This window comes from Salvelinus fontinalis, chromosome 17 (assembly GCF_029448725.1).
Source record: "Salvelinus fontinalis isolate EN_2023a chromosome 17, ASM2944872v1, whole genome shotgun sequence".
Taxonomy (NCBI): domain Eukaryota; kingdom Metazoa; phylum Chordata; class Actinopteri; order Salmoniformes; family Salmonidae; genus Salvelinus; species Salvelinus fontinalis.
This window is the reverse complement of record NC_074681.1, coordinates 36535452-36547497: the sequence shown is the minus strand read 5'-3', so window position 1 is coordinate 36547497 and position 12046 is coordinate 36535452. Positions and strand designations below refer to the sequence as shown.

Below are 12046 nucleotides of genomic sequence, written 5' to 3'. Positions count from 1 at the left end.
TACTAGAATAAAGTACTGTACAGTATATGGTTAAGTTTTTATGAGTTCTGCTTGAGCAGCCAATACGATTCACAGGTTTGAAACAAGATGACACTAGTTCTTTTAACAGAGTGTTTGATCAATACCTTCCGGAACTATTTTGAAACAGTGAAAGTGAACTTTATTCTGTTGGTCTATGCCTCTCTCTGTTTGCTGAGTCAACACAGCCAGCATCGTTGTAAGGTCAGTTGGGTTGTTACGGCTCAACTTACCTTGTCCATTATGTTTTCCATGTTCTAAGCTATGGTATAGACAACATCCTAAAAAATAAATCTAGGTATCTTTATTAGAAAGAATACTTTATTTGCCTTGACGGAGTGATACTGAATGTAAAACATGGCTTAACTTACCCCACTACTCCCTACCTGTGTGAGCGGGCGAGGGCCCTGCAATACTAATGAAAGATGCAGGTTCCCTGACAGCTAATAATGTCTGACATCAAAGTCCAGCCCATGCCTTTATCTCACCACAATCACAGTAGATGGCAAAGGAAGGGCTGGAGAGTCGGAGAGGGAGAGGGAGGGGGGTGTTCCTCCTAGGGTAAGGAGGGTGTGTGTGGGTGTGTGTGTGTGTGTGTGTGTGTGTGTGTGTGTGTGTGTGTGTGTGTGTGTGTGTGTGTGTGTGTGTGTGTGTGTGTGTGTGTGTGTGTGTGTTCCTCCTAGGGTAGGAGATGAGGGGTTGAGTGTGAGGGTGGGTGGGTCGTAGGGCTGGTGGGGTGTGTTGTCAGTGGCCACGGACTGCTGCAGCTTGCTGACATCCTGTTCTCATTACTTATGTTGAGTCATCCAGGATCCAGGAAGTGATGTATACAGCAGGGGTTGAAACATCATTTTTTCCCCAATAGTTTTGTTCTGAACAGAACCATTCTTTTTTTGTTCCATTCCACTGCAAAATAAAGTTATGAACCGGTTCGAACCAAGAACAGTACCGGTTTATATCGTCCCTTTCTGTTCCTTTTTAAACCTCTGAAGTGTATATATACACTACCGGTCAAACATTTTAGAACACCTACTCATTCACGGGTTTTTCTTTATTTTTACTATTTACTACATTGTAGAATAACAGTGAAGACATTAAAACTATGAAATAATACATATGGAATCATAGCCAAAAAAGTGTTAAACAAATCATAATATATTTTATATTCTTCAAAGTAGCCAAATCACTGACAGTGTCACCAGCAAAGCACCCCCACACCATAACCTTCCTCCTCCATGCTTTACAGTGGGAAATACACATCCGTTCACCAACACCGCGTCTCACAAAGACACGGCGGTTGGAACCAAAAATGTCAAATTTGGACTCCAGACCAAAGGACACATGTCCACCTGAGGCTGGTAACTCTAATGAACTTATCCTCTGCAGCAGAGGTAACTCTGGGTCTTCCATTCCTGTGGCGGTCCTCATGAGAGCCAGTTTCATCCTAGCGCTTGATGGTTTATTGCGACTGCAATGAGTAGATGTTCTAAAACCTTTGACCGGTAGTGTATTTTTACAATTTAGCTCAACATTAATTTACCACACCAATCAGTGCTGATAGAGCAGCTTGCTCTGTAGCGGGTAAGCGATTTAATGTGTATAGAGAAGTCATTAAGAGCAAATTGTATTTTGCAATAACAGCATGGTTTAATCATAATGAAAGACAAACACACACACTATGCTGTCAGTCACAGTGTAGGGCGTGAGATGCAAATAACATTTTGAGGGAAGCTTGCTTTGAAGCGCCGGGCATCATGTTATGACATGCATTGTCTGAATTAGGCCCACAGAATTATACCTATGGAGGAGCAGCCTCTATTGAGGAACTTTGAGAATCTTTGAGCTTCCGAGTTGGTTTACCATTGGACAAGAGCAAACGTTAGCTAGCTAACTAACAAGCTTTTGTGTGCAGAGCAGCACTAAAATTCAAAACACGTCTTACCTTTTTGTATCGTAGTTAAGAAATCCAATGTGAAACATGATAACTATAGTATCCTTAATTAGCATTGAAAAAGTAAATCCATTCTTCTCTAATTAAACATCTCCCTAATTTCTGAATTACGCTTGTAACGTTGTCAGGCGGCTACAGTAACCTATGCTTCAGAGGGGAGGGGGAGGTAGCTTACACACACACACACACCCACAGGCACAAAATTTTGGGCTGACAAGCAGATGCTGGTATACGTTTCTGAATGACAGAGTGAGGGCTTTGCACTGATGCATTGTTGCGATTTTTGTGGGACTGGAAAAGAATGCGTGGAATGTAAAATAGCGTTATTAACTGGTTCCCATGCTTTTAAAATAACAGTTCTGTTCCGGAACAGTATAGATCACTTTCAGTTCGGGTTCTGTTCCACAAATCATTTTGTTATTTTCCGTTTTTTGATTCTGTTCCCTGAAATGGTTCCAACTCTTGATGTACAGTATTACATAATTAATAGAGTATGTTTTAAATGCACATAAGTATGGTAAATGTGCACATATTTCTGTTTAAAAAGTGTATTGTTCAAAACAAGCTGTTCAGTTACTTACTACTCTACCACTTAGTGACTCTGCTAGCAACAGCAGCAGGGTGCACAGCCGTACAAACATTGCTTGGATTGTTTTGGCTGCTATGAGGGGGAACTACCCCAATGAAATCGCAGGATTCCACAGCAGAAATTTAACAGCAGAAAGTAAGTGGACCGTCCTGAGGCGCTCAAATATGCACTCAGTCAGAACGTCTGGGTCTGCTCTAGTCTCCCTCCCAATGAGTCTCTCGCGCCAGACGGTTTACTTTCACACGTGAGCCTAGATCTTCTCTATCATGTACAAATGGAGCTAAAGTAAAAAGCTAATTGTAATTCAATTTTATGTCACTAATTATAACAGTCATGGGAGCATTCAGACCCCTTATTCAACATTTTGTTACATTACAGCCTTATTCTATAATGAATTAAAAATGAATTTCTCTTCATCAATGTACACACAATACCCCATGATGATGAAGCGAAAACTGATTTTTTAAAACAGAAATACCTTATTTACATAAGTATTTAGACCTTTTGCTATGATACACAAAATGTTGCTCAGGTGCATCCTGTTTCCATTGATCATCCTTGAGATGTTTCTACACCTTGATTGGAGTCCACCTGTGGTAAATTTTATTGATTGGACGTGATTTGGAAAGGCACACACCTGTCTACAGTATATAAGGTCCCACAGTTGACAATGCATGTCAGATCAAAAACCAAACCAGGAAGTTAAAGAAATTGTCCGTAGAGCTCAGAGACAGGATTATGTCGAGGCGCAGATCTGGGGAAGGTTACAAAAGCTTTCTGCAACATTGAAGGTCCCCAAGAATAACGTGGCCTCCATCATTCTTAAATGGAACAAGTTTGGAACCACCAAGACCCTTCCTAGAGCTGGCCAGTCTAGAATCTCAAATATAAAATATATTTATTTGTTTAACACATTTTTGGTTGCTACATGATTCCATATGTGTTATTTCATAGTGTTGATGTCTTCACTATTATTCTACAATGTAGAAAATAGTAAAAATAAAGAAAAACCCTTGAATGAGTAGGTGTGTCCAAACTTTTAACTGTATATACAAAAGTATGTGGATACCCCTTTAAATTAGTGGATTCAGCTATTTCAGCCACACCCGTTGCTGACAGATGTATAAAATTGAGCACACGGCCATACAATCTCATGAGACAAAAATTGGCAGTAGAATGGCCTTACTTAAGAGCTCAGTGACTTTCAACGTTTCAAGTCAGTTTGTCAAATTTCTGTCCTGCTAGAGCTGCCCCGGTCAACTGTAAGTGCTGTTATTTTGAAGTGCAAACGTCTAGGAGCAACAACGGCTCAGCCATGAAGTGGTAGGCCACACAAGCTCACAGAACGGGACCACCTAGTGCTGAAGCTCGTAGCGCTTAAAAATCGTCTATCCTCAGTTGCAACACTTACTACAAAGTTCCAAACTGCCTCTGGAAGCAACGTCAGCACAAGAACTGTTAGTCGGGAGCTTCATGAAATGGGTTTCCATGGCTGAGCAGGTGCACACATGCCCAAGATCACCATCAGCAAGCCAAGCGTCAGCTGGAGTGGTGTAAAGCTCACCACCATTGGACTCAGGAGCATTGGAAACACGTTTTCTGGAATGATGAATCACGCTTCACCATCTAACAGTCCAACAGGACAATTCTGGGAATGGCGGCTTCCAGGAGCTACCTCCCCCAGTGCATAGTGCGAACTGTAATGTTTGGTGGAGAAGGAAAAATGGTCTGGGGCTGTTTTTCATGGTTCGGGCTAGGCCCCTTAGTTCCAGAAAGGAAATATGAACTCTACAGCATACAATGACATTCTAGATGATTCTGTGCTTAAAACTTTGTGGCAACAGTTTGGGAAAGGCCCTTTCCTGTTTCAGCAAGACAATGCCCCTGTGCACAAAGTGAAGTGCATATAGAAAAGCTTTGTCAAAATCTGTGTGGAAGAACTTGACTGCACAGATCCCTGACCTCAACCCCATCGAACACCTTTGGGAAGAATTGAAACGCCGACTGCGAGCCAGGCCTAATTGCCCAAAATCAGTAAAGGGGGGGACCAACTACATATTAATGCCCATGATTTTGGAATGAGATGTTCGACGAGCAGGTGTCCACATACTTTTGGTCTGTAGTTTATACAGTGCCTTTGGAAAGTATTCAGACCCCTTGACTTTTTCCACATTTTGTTACGTTACAGCCTTATTCTAAAATGGACACATTTTTCCTCATCTATCTTCACACAATACCCCATAATGATTAAGTAAAAAAAGGTTTTAGAATTTTCTTCAAATTATAAAAAATGAAGATGCTACAAGCTTGGTACACCTGTATTTGGGGAATTTCTCCCATTCCTCTCGGCAGATCCTCTCAAACTCCGTCAGACTGGATTTGTATCGTCGCTGCACAGCTATTTTCAGGTCTCTCAAGAGATATTCAATAATGTTCAAGTCCGAGCTCTGGCTGGGCCACTCAAGTACATTCAGAGACTTGTCCCAAAGCCACTCCTGCGTTGTCTTCGCTGTGTGCTTAGGGTCGTTGTCCTGTTGGAAGGTGTACCTTTACCCCAGTCTGAGGTTCTGAGCACTCTGGAGCAGGTTTTCATCAAGGATCTCTCTGTACTTCGATCCTGACTAGTCTCCCAGTCCTTGCCGCTGAAAATATCCCCACAGCATGATGCTGCCACCACCATGCTTCATCGTAAGGATGGTGCCAGGTTTCCTCCAGACGTGACGCTTGGAATTCAGGCCAAAGGTCTGAGAGTCTTTAGGTGCCTTTTGGAAAACTCCAAGTGGGCTGTCATGTGCCTTTTACTAAGGAGTGACTTCCGTCTGGCCACTCCACCATAAAGGCCGGATTGGTGGAGTGCTGCAGAGATGGTTGTCCTTCTGGAAGGCTCTCCCATCTCCACAGAGGAACTGTAGAGCTCTGTCAGAGTGACCATCGGGTTCTTGGTCACACACCTGACCAAGGCTCCCCCCGCCCCCCGATTGATCAGTTTGGCCAGGGGCCAGCTCTAGGAAGAGTCTTGGTGGTTCCAAACTTCTTCCATTTATGGAGGATGGATGGCCACTGTGTTCTTGGGGACCTTCAATGCTGCAGAATGTTTTCTGTAACCTTTCCCAGATCTGTGTCTCGACAAAATCCTGTCTTGGAGCTCTACGGACAATTCCTTCAACCTCATGACATGGTTTTTGATCTGACATGCATTGCCAACTGTGGGACCTTTTATATACAGTTGTGTGCCTTTCCAAATCATGTCCAATGAATTTAATTTACCACAGGGGGACTCCAATAAAACTGCAGAAACATCTCAAGGACGATCATGTAATGAACACGATGGGAGACAGAGAGCTGGTTTCAAGCGCAAGGCACAGCAGGTGTTTATTGGTAAAGGACCACAGGAGGAGGCAGGTAGTTGGGTCCAGGGGCAGGCAGAAGGTCATACACAGGGGGTCCAAAAAGGCAACAGTACAGGCAGGGTAAAGGCTAGTAACGTTTTCCGGGAGATCAATAGGTTGATAACAGGAAATCCAATTCCCTGCCTATACAGTTAAAGTAGGGGGATGAGTCGGCACATCTCGGACAACCGGTCCACTACAGCTAAAATAGTAGTGAAGCCCAAAGTCTGGCAGACCAGTGAGGAAATCCATGGCGATGTGGGACCATGGTCTGTGTGGTGTAGGTAACGGCTCGAGCTTACCGGTAGATAGTTGGCGAGGGCTCTTCGCCCATGCACAGACGGGATAGGAAAGATATGTAATCTCGGACGTCTGCTGTTCAGGATGACCACCAGAACTTGCATGTCAGTATCTCCGTGGTTCGGGTGATCTCGGGATGGCCAGAACTCAGCGAGGTATTGCACCGCTGCATTAGTTGGGGTCTGATGGAGGCCGGAACATAGGTCTTGCCTGCAGGGGTGTCGGGAGGTGCTGGGTTGTGGAGTAGGTCCTCTTGGACGGCTGTTTGGATTTCCCTCTGTATGGGTCCCACAACACAAGACGGAGGCAGGATGGGCTCGGGAGCTGGAATAGAGAAAGGGGAGTCAAATAGACAGGATAAGGAATCAGCCTTCACATGTTTCTTGCCAAGCAGATAGGTGACGGTGAAGTTGAAGCGGGTGAAGAAGAGTGCCCAGCGAGCATGTCTGGGGTTGAGCCTCTTAGCACTTCTTAAGTACTCCAAATTGCGGTGGTCGGTAAGGACAAGGAATGGGTGATGAGCTCCCTCTAACCAGTGGCGCCACTCATCGATAGCCAGCTTAATGGCGAGGAGCTCTCAGTTCCCAACATCATAGGTCTTCTGAGACTATTCTGACAATTTCTTGAAAAAGAAGCCACATGGGTGTAATTTGGGAGGTGTCCGTACCCGCTGAGAGAGAACCGCTACTACGCCGACCTCGGATGCATCAACCTCCAGAACAAAAGGAAGGGTAGGATCTGGCTGCCTAAAGATGGGGGAAGAAGTGAAGAGGTATTTCAAGGTCTGAAATGCAGTAAGGGTGGTGTCGGTCCAATGGAGGGTATGGGTTTATTGACTGGTGAGAGCTGAGAGGGGAGAGGTTGTGCTGCTGCTGCAGATTTGGATGAACCGACGGTAGTAGTTGGAAAATCCTAGGAAACAATGTAATTCCTTTACGGTGGTAGGTTTGGGCCAGTTAAGCACAGCCGTGACTTTGCCTTCGTCCATGTTGACCCCTCCTGGTGTCAACACGAAACCTAGGAAGGTTACAGTAGTAATGTGAAAGGCGGTCTTCTAAGCCTTGACATAAAGATGGTGGTCCTGTAGCCGTTGGAGGACCTGTTGCACATGCAGCACGTGTTCTGCAATGGAGTGAGAGTAGATCAAGATTTCGTCAATGTACACGATGAGGAACTGGTTGATCATGTCCTGGAAAACTTCATTCATGAAGGACTGGAAGACTGCGGGAGCACTGGTGAGACCGTAGGGCATAACCAGGTATTCGTAGTGGCCCCTAGTGGTGATGAACACCGTCTTCCACTCATCCCCACTTCAGATACGGACCAGGTTGTATGCACTACGTAGGTCCAGTTTAGAGTAGATGGTAAACTGTCCAACATGTTCTAGTGAGGCCAGAATCAAAGGAAGAGGGAAGCGATTCTTGATGGTAAGGTCATTGAGGGGTCGGTAATCTATGCAGGGACGGAGACTACCATCCTTTTTTTCACAAGAAATAAACTGGATGCAGCCGGCGACATGGATGGACGGATGAATCCCATGTTGAGGGCCTCTTCTATATAGGTGTCCATAGCCTCATTCTCTGGGATGGACAAGGGGTAGATCCGACCCTTAGGGGTAATGCCCCAGGAAGGAGGTCGATCGTGCAGTCCTCCGGGCAATGAGGGTGCTGAATGGATGCCTTTTTCTTGCTGAAGACAGTCTGGAACTGGGCATATACAGGTGGGATGTGGGTTGGAATGGCAGACTCCGATTATTCTATAGAGGTGGCTCGACAGGGTAGATTGAAGCAGTTCTTAAAACAGGCGGGAGACCATGACAGCAGTTTCCCTGCTGCCAGGAGATGGCAGGGTTGTGAAGGCCTAGCCAGGGGTGATCGAGGATGAGGGGTTCTTTAGGCGAAGACAACACCATTAACTGAATGACCTCAGAGTGAAGGAGGCCAATCTGAAGGGTGATACTTTCGGTCATGCGAGTCACAAGACCAGTTCCGAGAGGTTGTTCGTCCAGCACATTAATCCTAATGGGAGGATTAACAGGGATTAGTTTGACTCTTAACTGGTGTGCCAATTGTTCGTCATTGAAATTACCTGCGGCCCCAGAGTCCACTAGTCCCTCCACAACCTGAGTGGTCCCATTAGCAGAAAGAAGAGCAGGGATACCAAACTGCCTTTTGGTAATATTCAAAAATGTAGAGGTGCTTACCCTGACGGAAGTGGAGAGGCTGTGATCACCCCTTTGTGGGGAGCAAACCGGACAGCTATTGAGTAGGTGGTTACTCTCTCCACAATAGAGGCACAGGTTTTCACGTAACCTCCGATGTCTATCGGCAGGTGTGAGAGGGGCGCGGCCAAGTTGCATGGATTCGGGGCTATTAGACTATGGTGGACGAGAGAAGGGAGTGGAAGACTCACAGGCCATGGGCAACTGTATTGGTCGGCGGTCCACCAGTAGGTTGCCAATGGATATGGACATCCGGGAGTATTGGTTTGGGTCCGTTAAATCACCTCTGCAGGCCAGTTCGAATTGTAACTCCCGATTAAGACCCCTCCGGTAGACTGTAAGGAGCGCTGGTTCACTCCATCCTCTGCCGGAAGCCATGGTACGGAACTCAAGGGCATACTCAGTGGTGGAGCGACGGCCTTGTTGCAGCTCACATAACAGGTCCCCGGTGTGACGACCTGAAACTGAATGGTCGAACACCTCCTTGAAGAGGGCGTGGAAATGTGATTCAGATGACAGATCAGAACTTTGAGAGGCCCACAGGGCTGTGATCCAATCCATAGCTTTGCCTGTGAGTAGGGAGATGACGAAGTCCACCCTGTCTTTGTCAGTGCTGAAGTCATCAGGGTAATGGTCTATGTACAGGTTACATTGCATGAGAAATCCTTGACATTTCCCTGGGGAGCCATCGTATTTATTAGGCATGGATATGGGGGGAGATGAACGAGAGGAGGCTGTGGCACCTGATATCGGTGAAGCAGGAATGGACTGGTGAAGGAGGTCGCAGTTCATCGATTCGTCCCTCCTGTCGGGCTAGACGTAGCTGCAGCTCCGCTGAGTCCATCTGTCGTTTTTGGTGAGGTATTCTGTAATGAACACGATGGGAGACAGAGAGCTGGTTTCAAGCGCAGGGCACAGCAGGTGTTTATTGGTAAAGGACCACAGGAGGAGACAGGTAGCTGGGTCCAGGGGCAGGCAGAAGGTCATACACAGGGGGTCCAAAAAGGCAACAGTACAGGCAGGGAAAAGGCTAGTAACGTTGTCCAGGAGATCAAGCAATAGGTTGATAACAGGAAATCCGATTCCCTGCCTGTACAGCTAAAAAAGGCGTCGTTAGTGAGGCAGGCAAAAACTCTCATAAATGGGAGGATGAAATTACGGGGAAAAAAGCGTTCCGAATAGAAGTGTGTCACAAAACAAACAATACCTCACAATGATGGGGTGCAAAGAACTGAACTAAATAGTGTGTGATAATGACATACAGGTGTGTGAACAGGTGATCATAATTCAGACGATTTGGATCTGGAGAGTGACCTGCATTCAGGGGATTTGTGTTTGAGAGTGTGAGCTGGAAAGTGGGCTGGAAAGTGAGCTGCTTTCAAGGGATCTACGTGTTTGAGAGTGTGAGTTGGAAGCAGACGTTACAGATCAATGGATATAGGCTGCACCTTAGCTCAACTTCGAGTCTCATAGCAAAGGGTCTAATGTTTTCTATTTTTTATAAATGTGCATACATTTCTAACAAACTGTTTTTGCTTTGGCATTATGGGGTATTGTGTGTAGATTGCTGAGGATTTTTTTTAAATGTAATCAATTTTATAATAATGCTGTAACGTAACAAAATGTGTAAAAAGTCAAGTGGTCTGAATACTTTCAGAAGGCACAGTATATATGATTTTTTTTATTAACTAACTTTATTGACTAACTAAGTTATTTGAGAATGAAAGTTATGTAACTAGTGCATCATGCCGTCACGGCCGTTGCTGGAAGAAGACCAAGGTGCAGCGTGGTGAGGGTACATTTTGCTTTTTATTTCAAAATGTCGCCGACAAAACAACAAATGAAAAACCGTGAAGCTTACAGGGCATTAGTGCCACAAACAAAGTTACTACCCACAATGAAAGGAAGGAAAAAGGGCAACCTAAGTATGGTTCCCAATCAGAGACAACGATAGACAGCTGTCCCTGATTGAGAACCCTACCCGGCCAAAACATAGAAACACAAAATCATAGTAAACAAAGATAGACTGCCCACCCCAAATCACACCCTGACCAAACCAAATAGAGACATAAAAAGGCTCTCTAAGGTCAGGGCGTGACACATGCTTTGTGGCATTACATTATCTATACCCTAAGTTAGATATCGTATTTTCGCTGCTTCTGGTGCACTAATTTGTTGGTGGGCTGGCTGCTTGTTCTAAATACTATAATCTATTCAGTAGCAGCATGTGCAGCAGTGGTCATTTGGGTTTTGGACAAGCAAACATGAAATAGATGCATTTATGTTGTTGTTCAAATGTACATATTGCTTTATATATCTTCACGAAGAAACTATTGGTAGTTTGAAAACTTGCCATCATATTTCTGTCATGCTATTTTGTTGATAAACTCCAACCACCACCCCTCCTCTCCTAGCACCGGTACTCAACCAACAGCAGCCGCCACTGCCTGCAACAGGGTTGTGCAATTAAAGGTGAGGTGGATTTTACATGGGTTATTTAATAAAGAACAGTATGGAAACAGAACAGAAACTGGAAAAAGAGTCTGTCCTTCCTTACATACTAGGGCTGTCGAACAATTCGAATTTACTGTGATTAATCCCGATTAACCGCAAATTCAGAATGCGCTCAAATTGAGACGGAATGTTTTTTATTATACAAAAAAGCATTACAAGAATATTAACGTCTAGATTTTGTACAAAAGTAAATCTTGGCAAAATCTGGTAAATTGATTTTCTTTAAACTCAATGTCAACTTGTTCTGACATCGCGTTGTTGCTTTTATCTGTGTAGATGATGTATTTGGATGTTTTCGGTGTATGTTGAACAAGATCATATGTGTGTCTTATGTGCACTGACGTGTAGTCTATTTTCAGCATTTGCTGTATTTTTGCAGAGGGATTGCCATTTGGCTCAGGTTTTGAACATCTTTTTTCCCTTTATAAAAATCGACGGTGAGCATTTGAAGCTGCTAAGGACCCATCAGAGACTTGTGAGTTGTGACCAGACAAAAAGGCTTTCAACACAGAGACACTGAAAGGCATTGATATCCCTGGTGATTGAAGTAAGGTGCCATCATTAGTCCCTGAGACATTACGTTGTCACTAATTAGGAAGAGCAACACCTCGTCTTCCTCAAAGACTCCATTACTGCTGCGACTGAAGTCCCCCACCTCTCTTCTCCTCGGCATCACACCAGGAAGGTGGATTCATTATGACAAGAGAAGAAAAAGTGTCCCTTTCCACTGACTTTCCCCCTTCCCTAGTACGCAGCACGAGTAGATATAGACAGGAGGACGGAGAGAGAGAGAGAGAGAGAGAGAGAGAGAGAGAGAGAGAGAGAGAGAGAGAGAGAGAGAGAGAGAGAGAGAGAGAGAGAGAGAGAGAGAGAGAGAGAGAGAGAGAGAGAGAGAGAGAGAGAGAGAGAGAGAGAGAGAGAGAGAGAGAGAGAGAGAGAGAGAGAGAGAGAGAGAGAGAGAGAGAGAGAGGAGGGTTTATTTTATACTGAAGCCAGTCTTAATTGGTCACGTCGTAAGGCAGTTTGTGTAATTATGATGACAGCGCCTGGTTTTGGAGTGGACG

The 12046-nt window shown here is 44.9% G+C and overlaps 1 protein-coding gene across 1 annotated transcript in view; it reads left to right on the top strand.

Moving 5' to 3' along the window:
- The window catches only part of dpydb (dihydropyrimidine dehydrogenase b), a 136523-nt gene that overhangs the window by 22387 nt on the left and 102090 nt on the right, over nucleotides 1-12046 (top strand). The gene's annotated exons all lie outside the window — the stretch shown is intronic.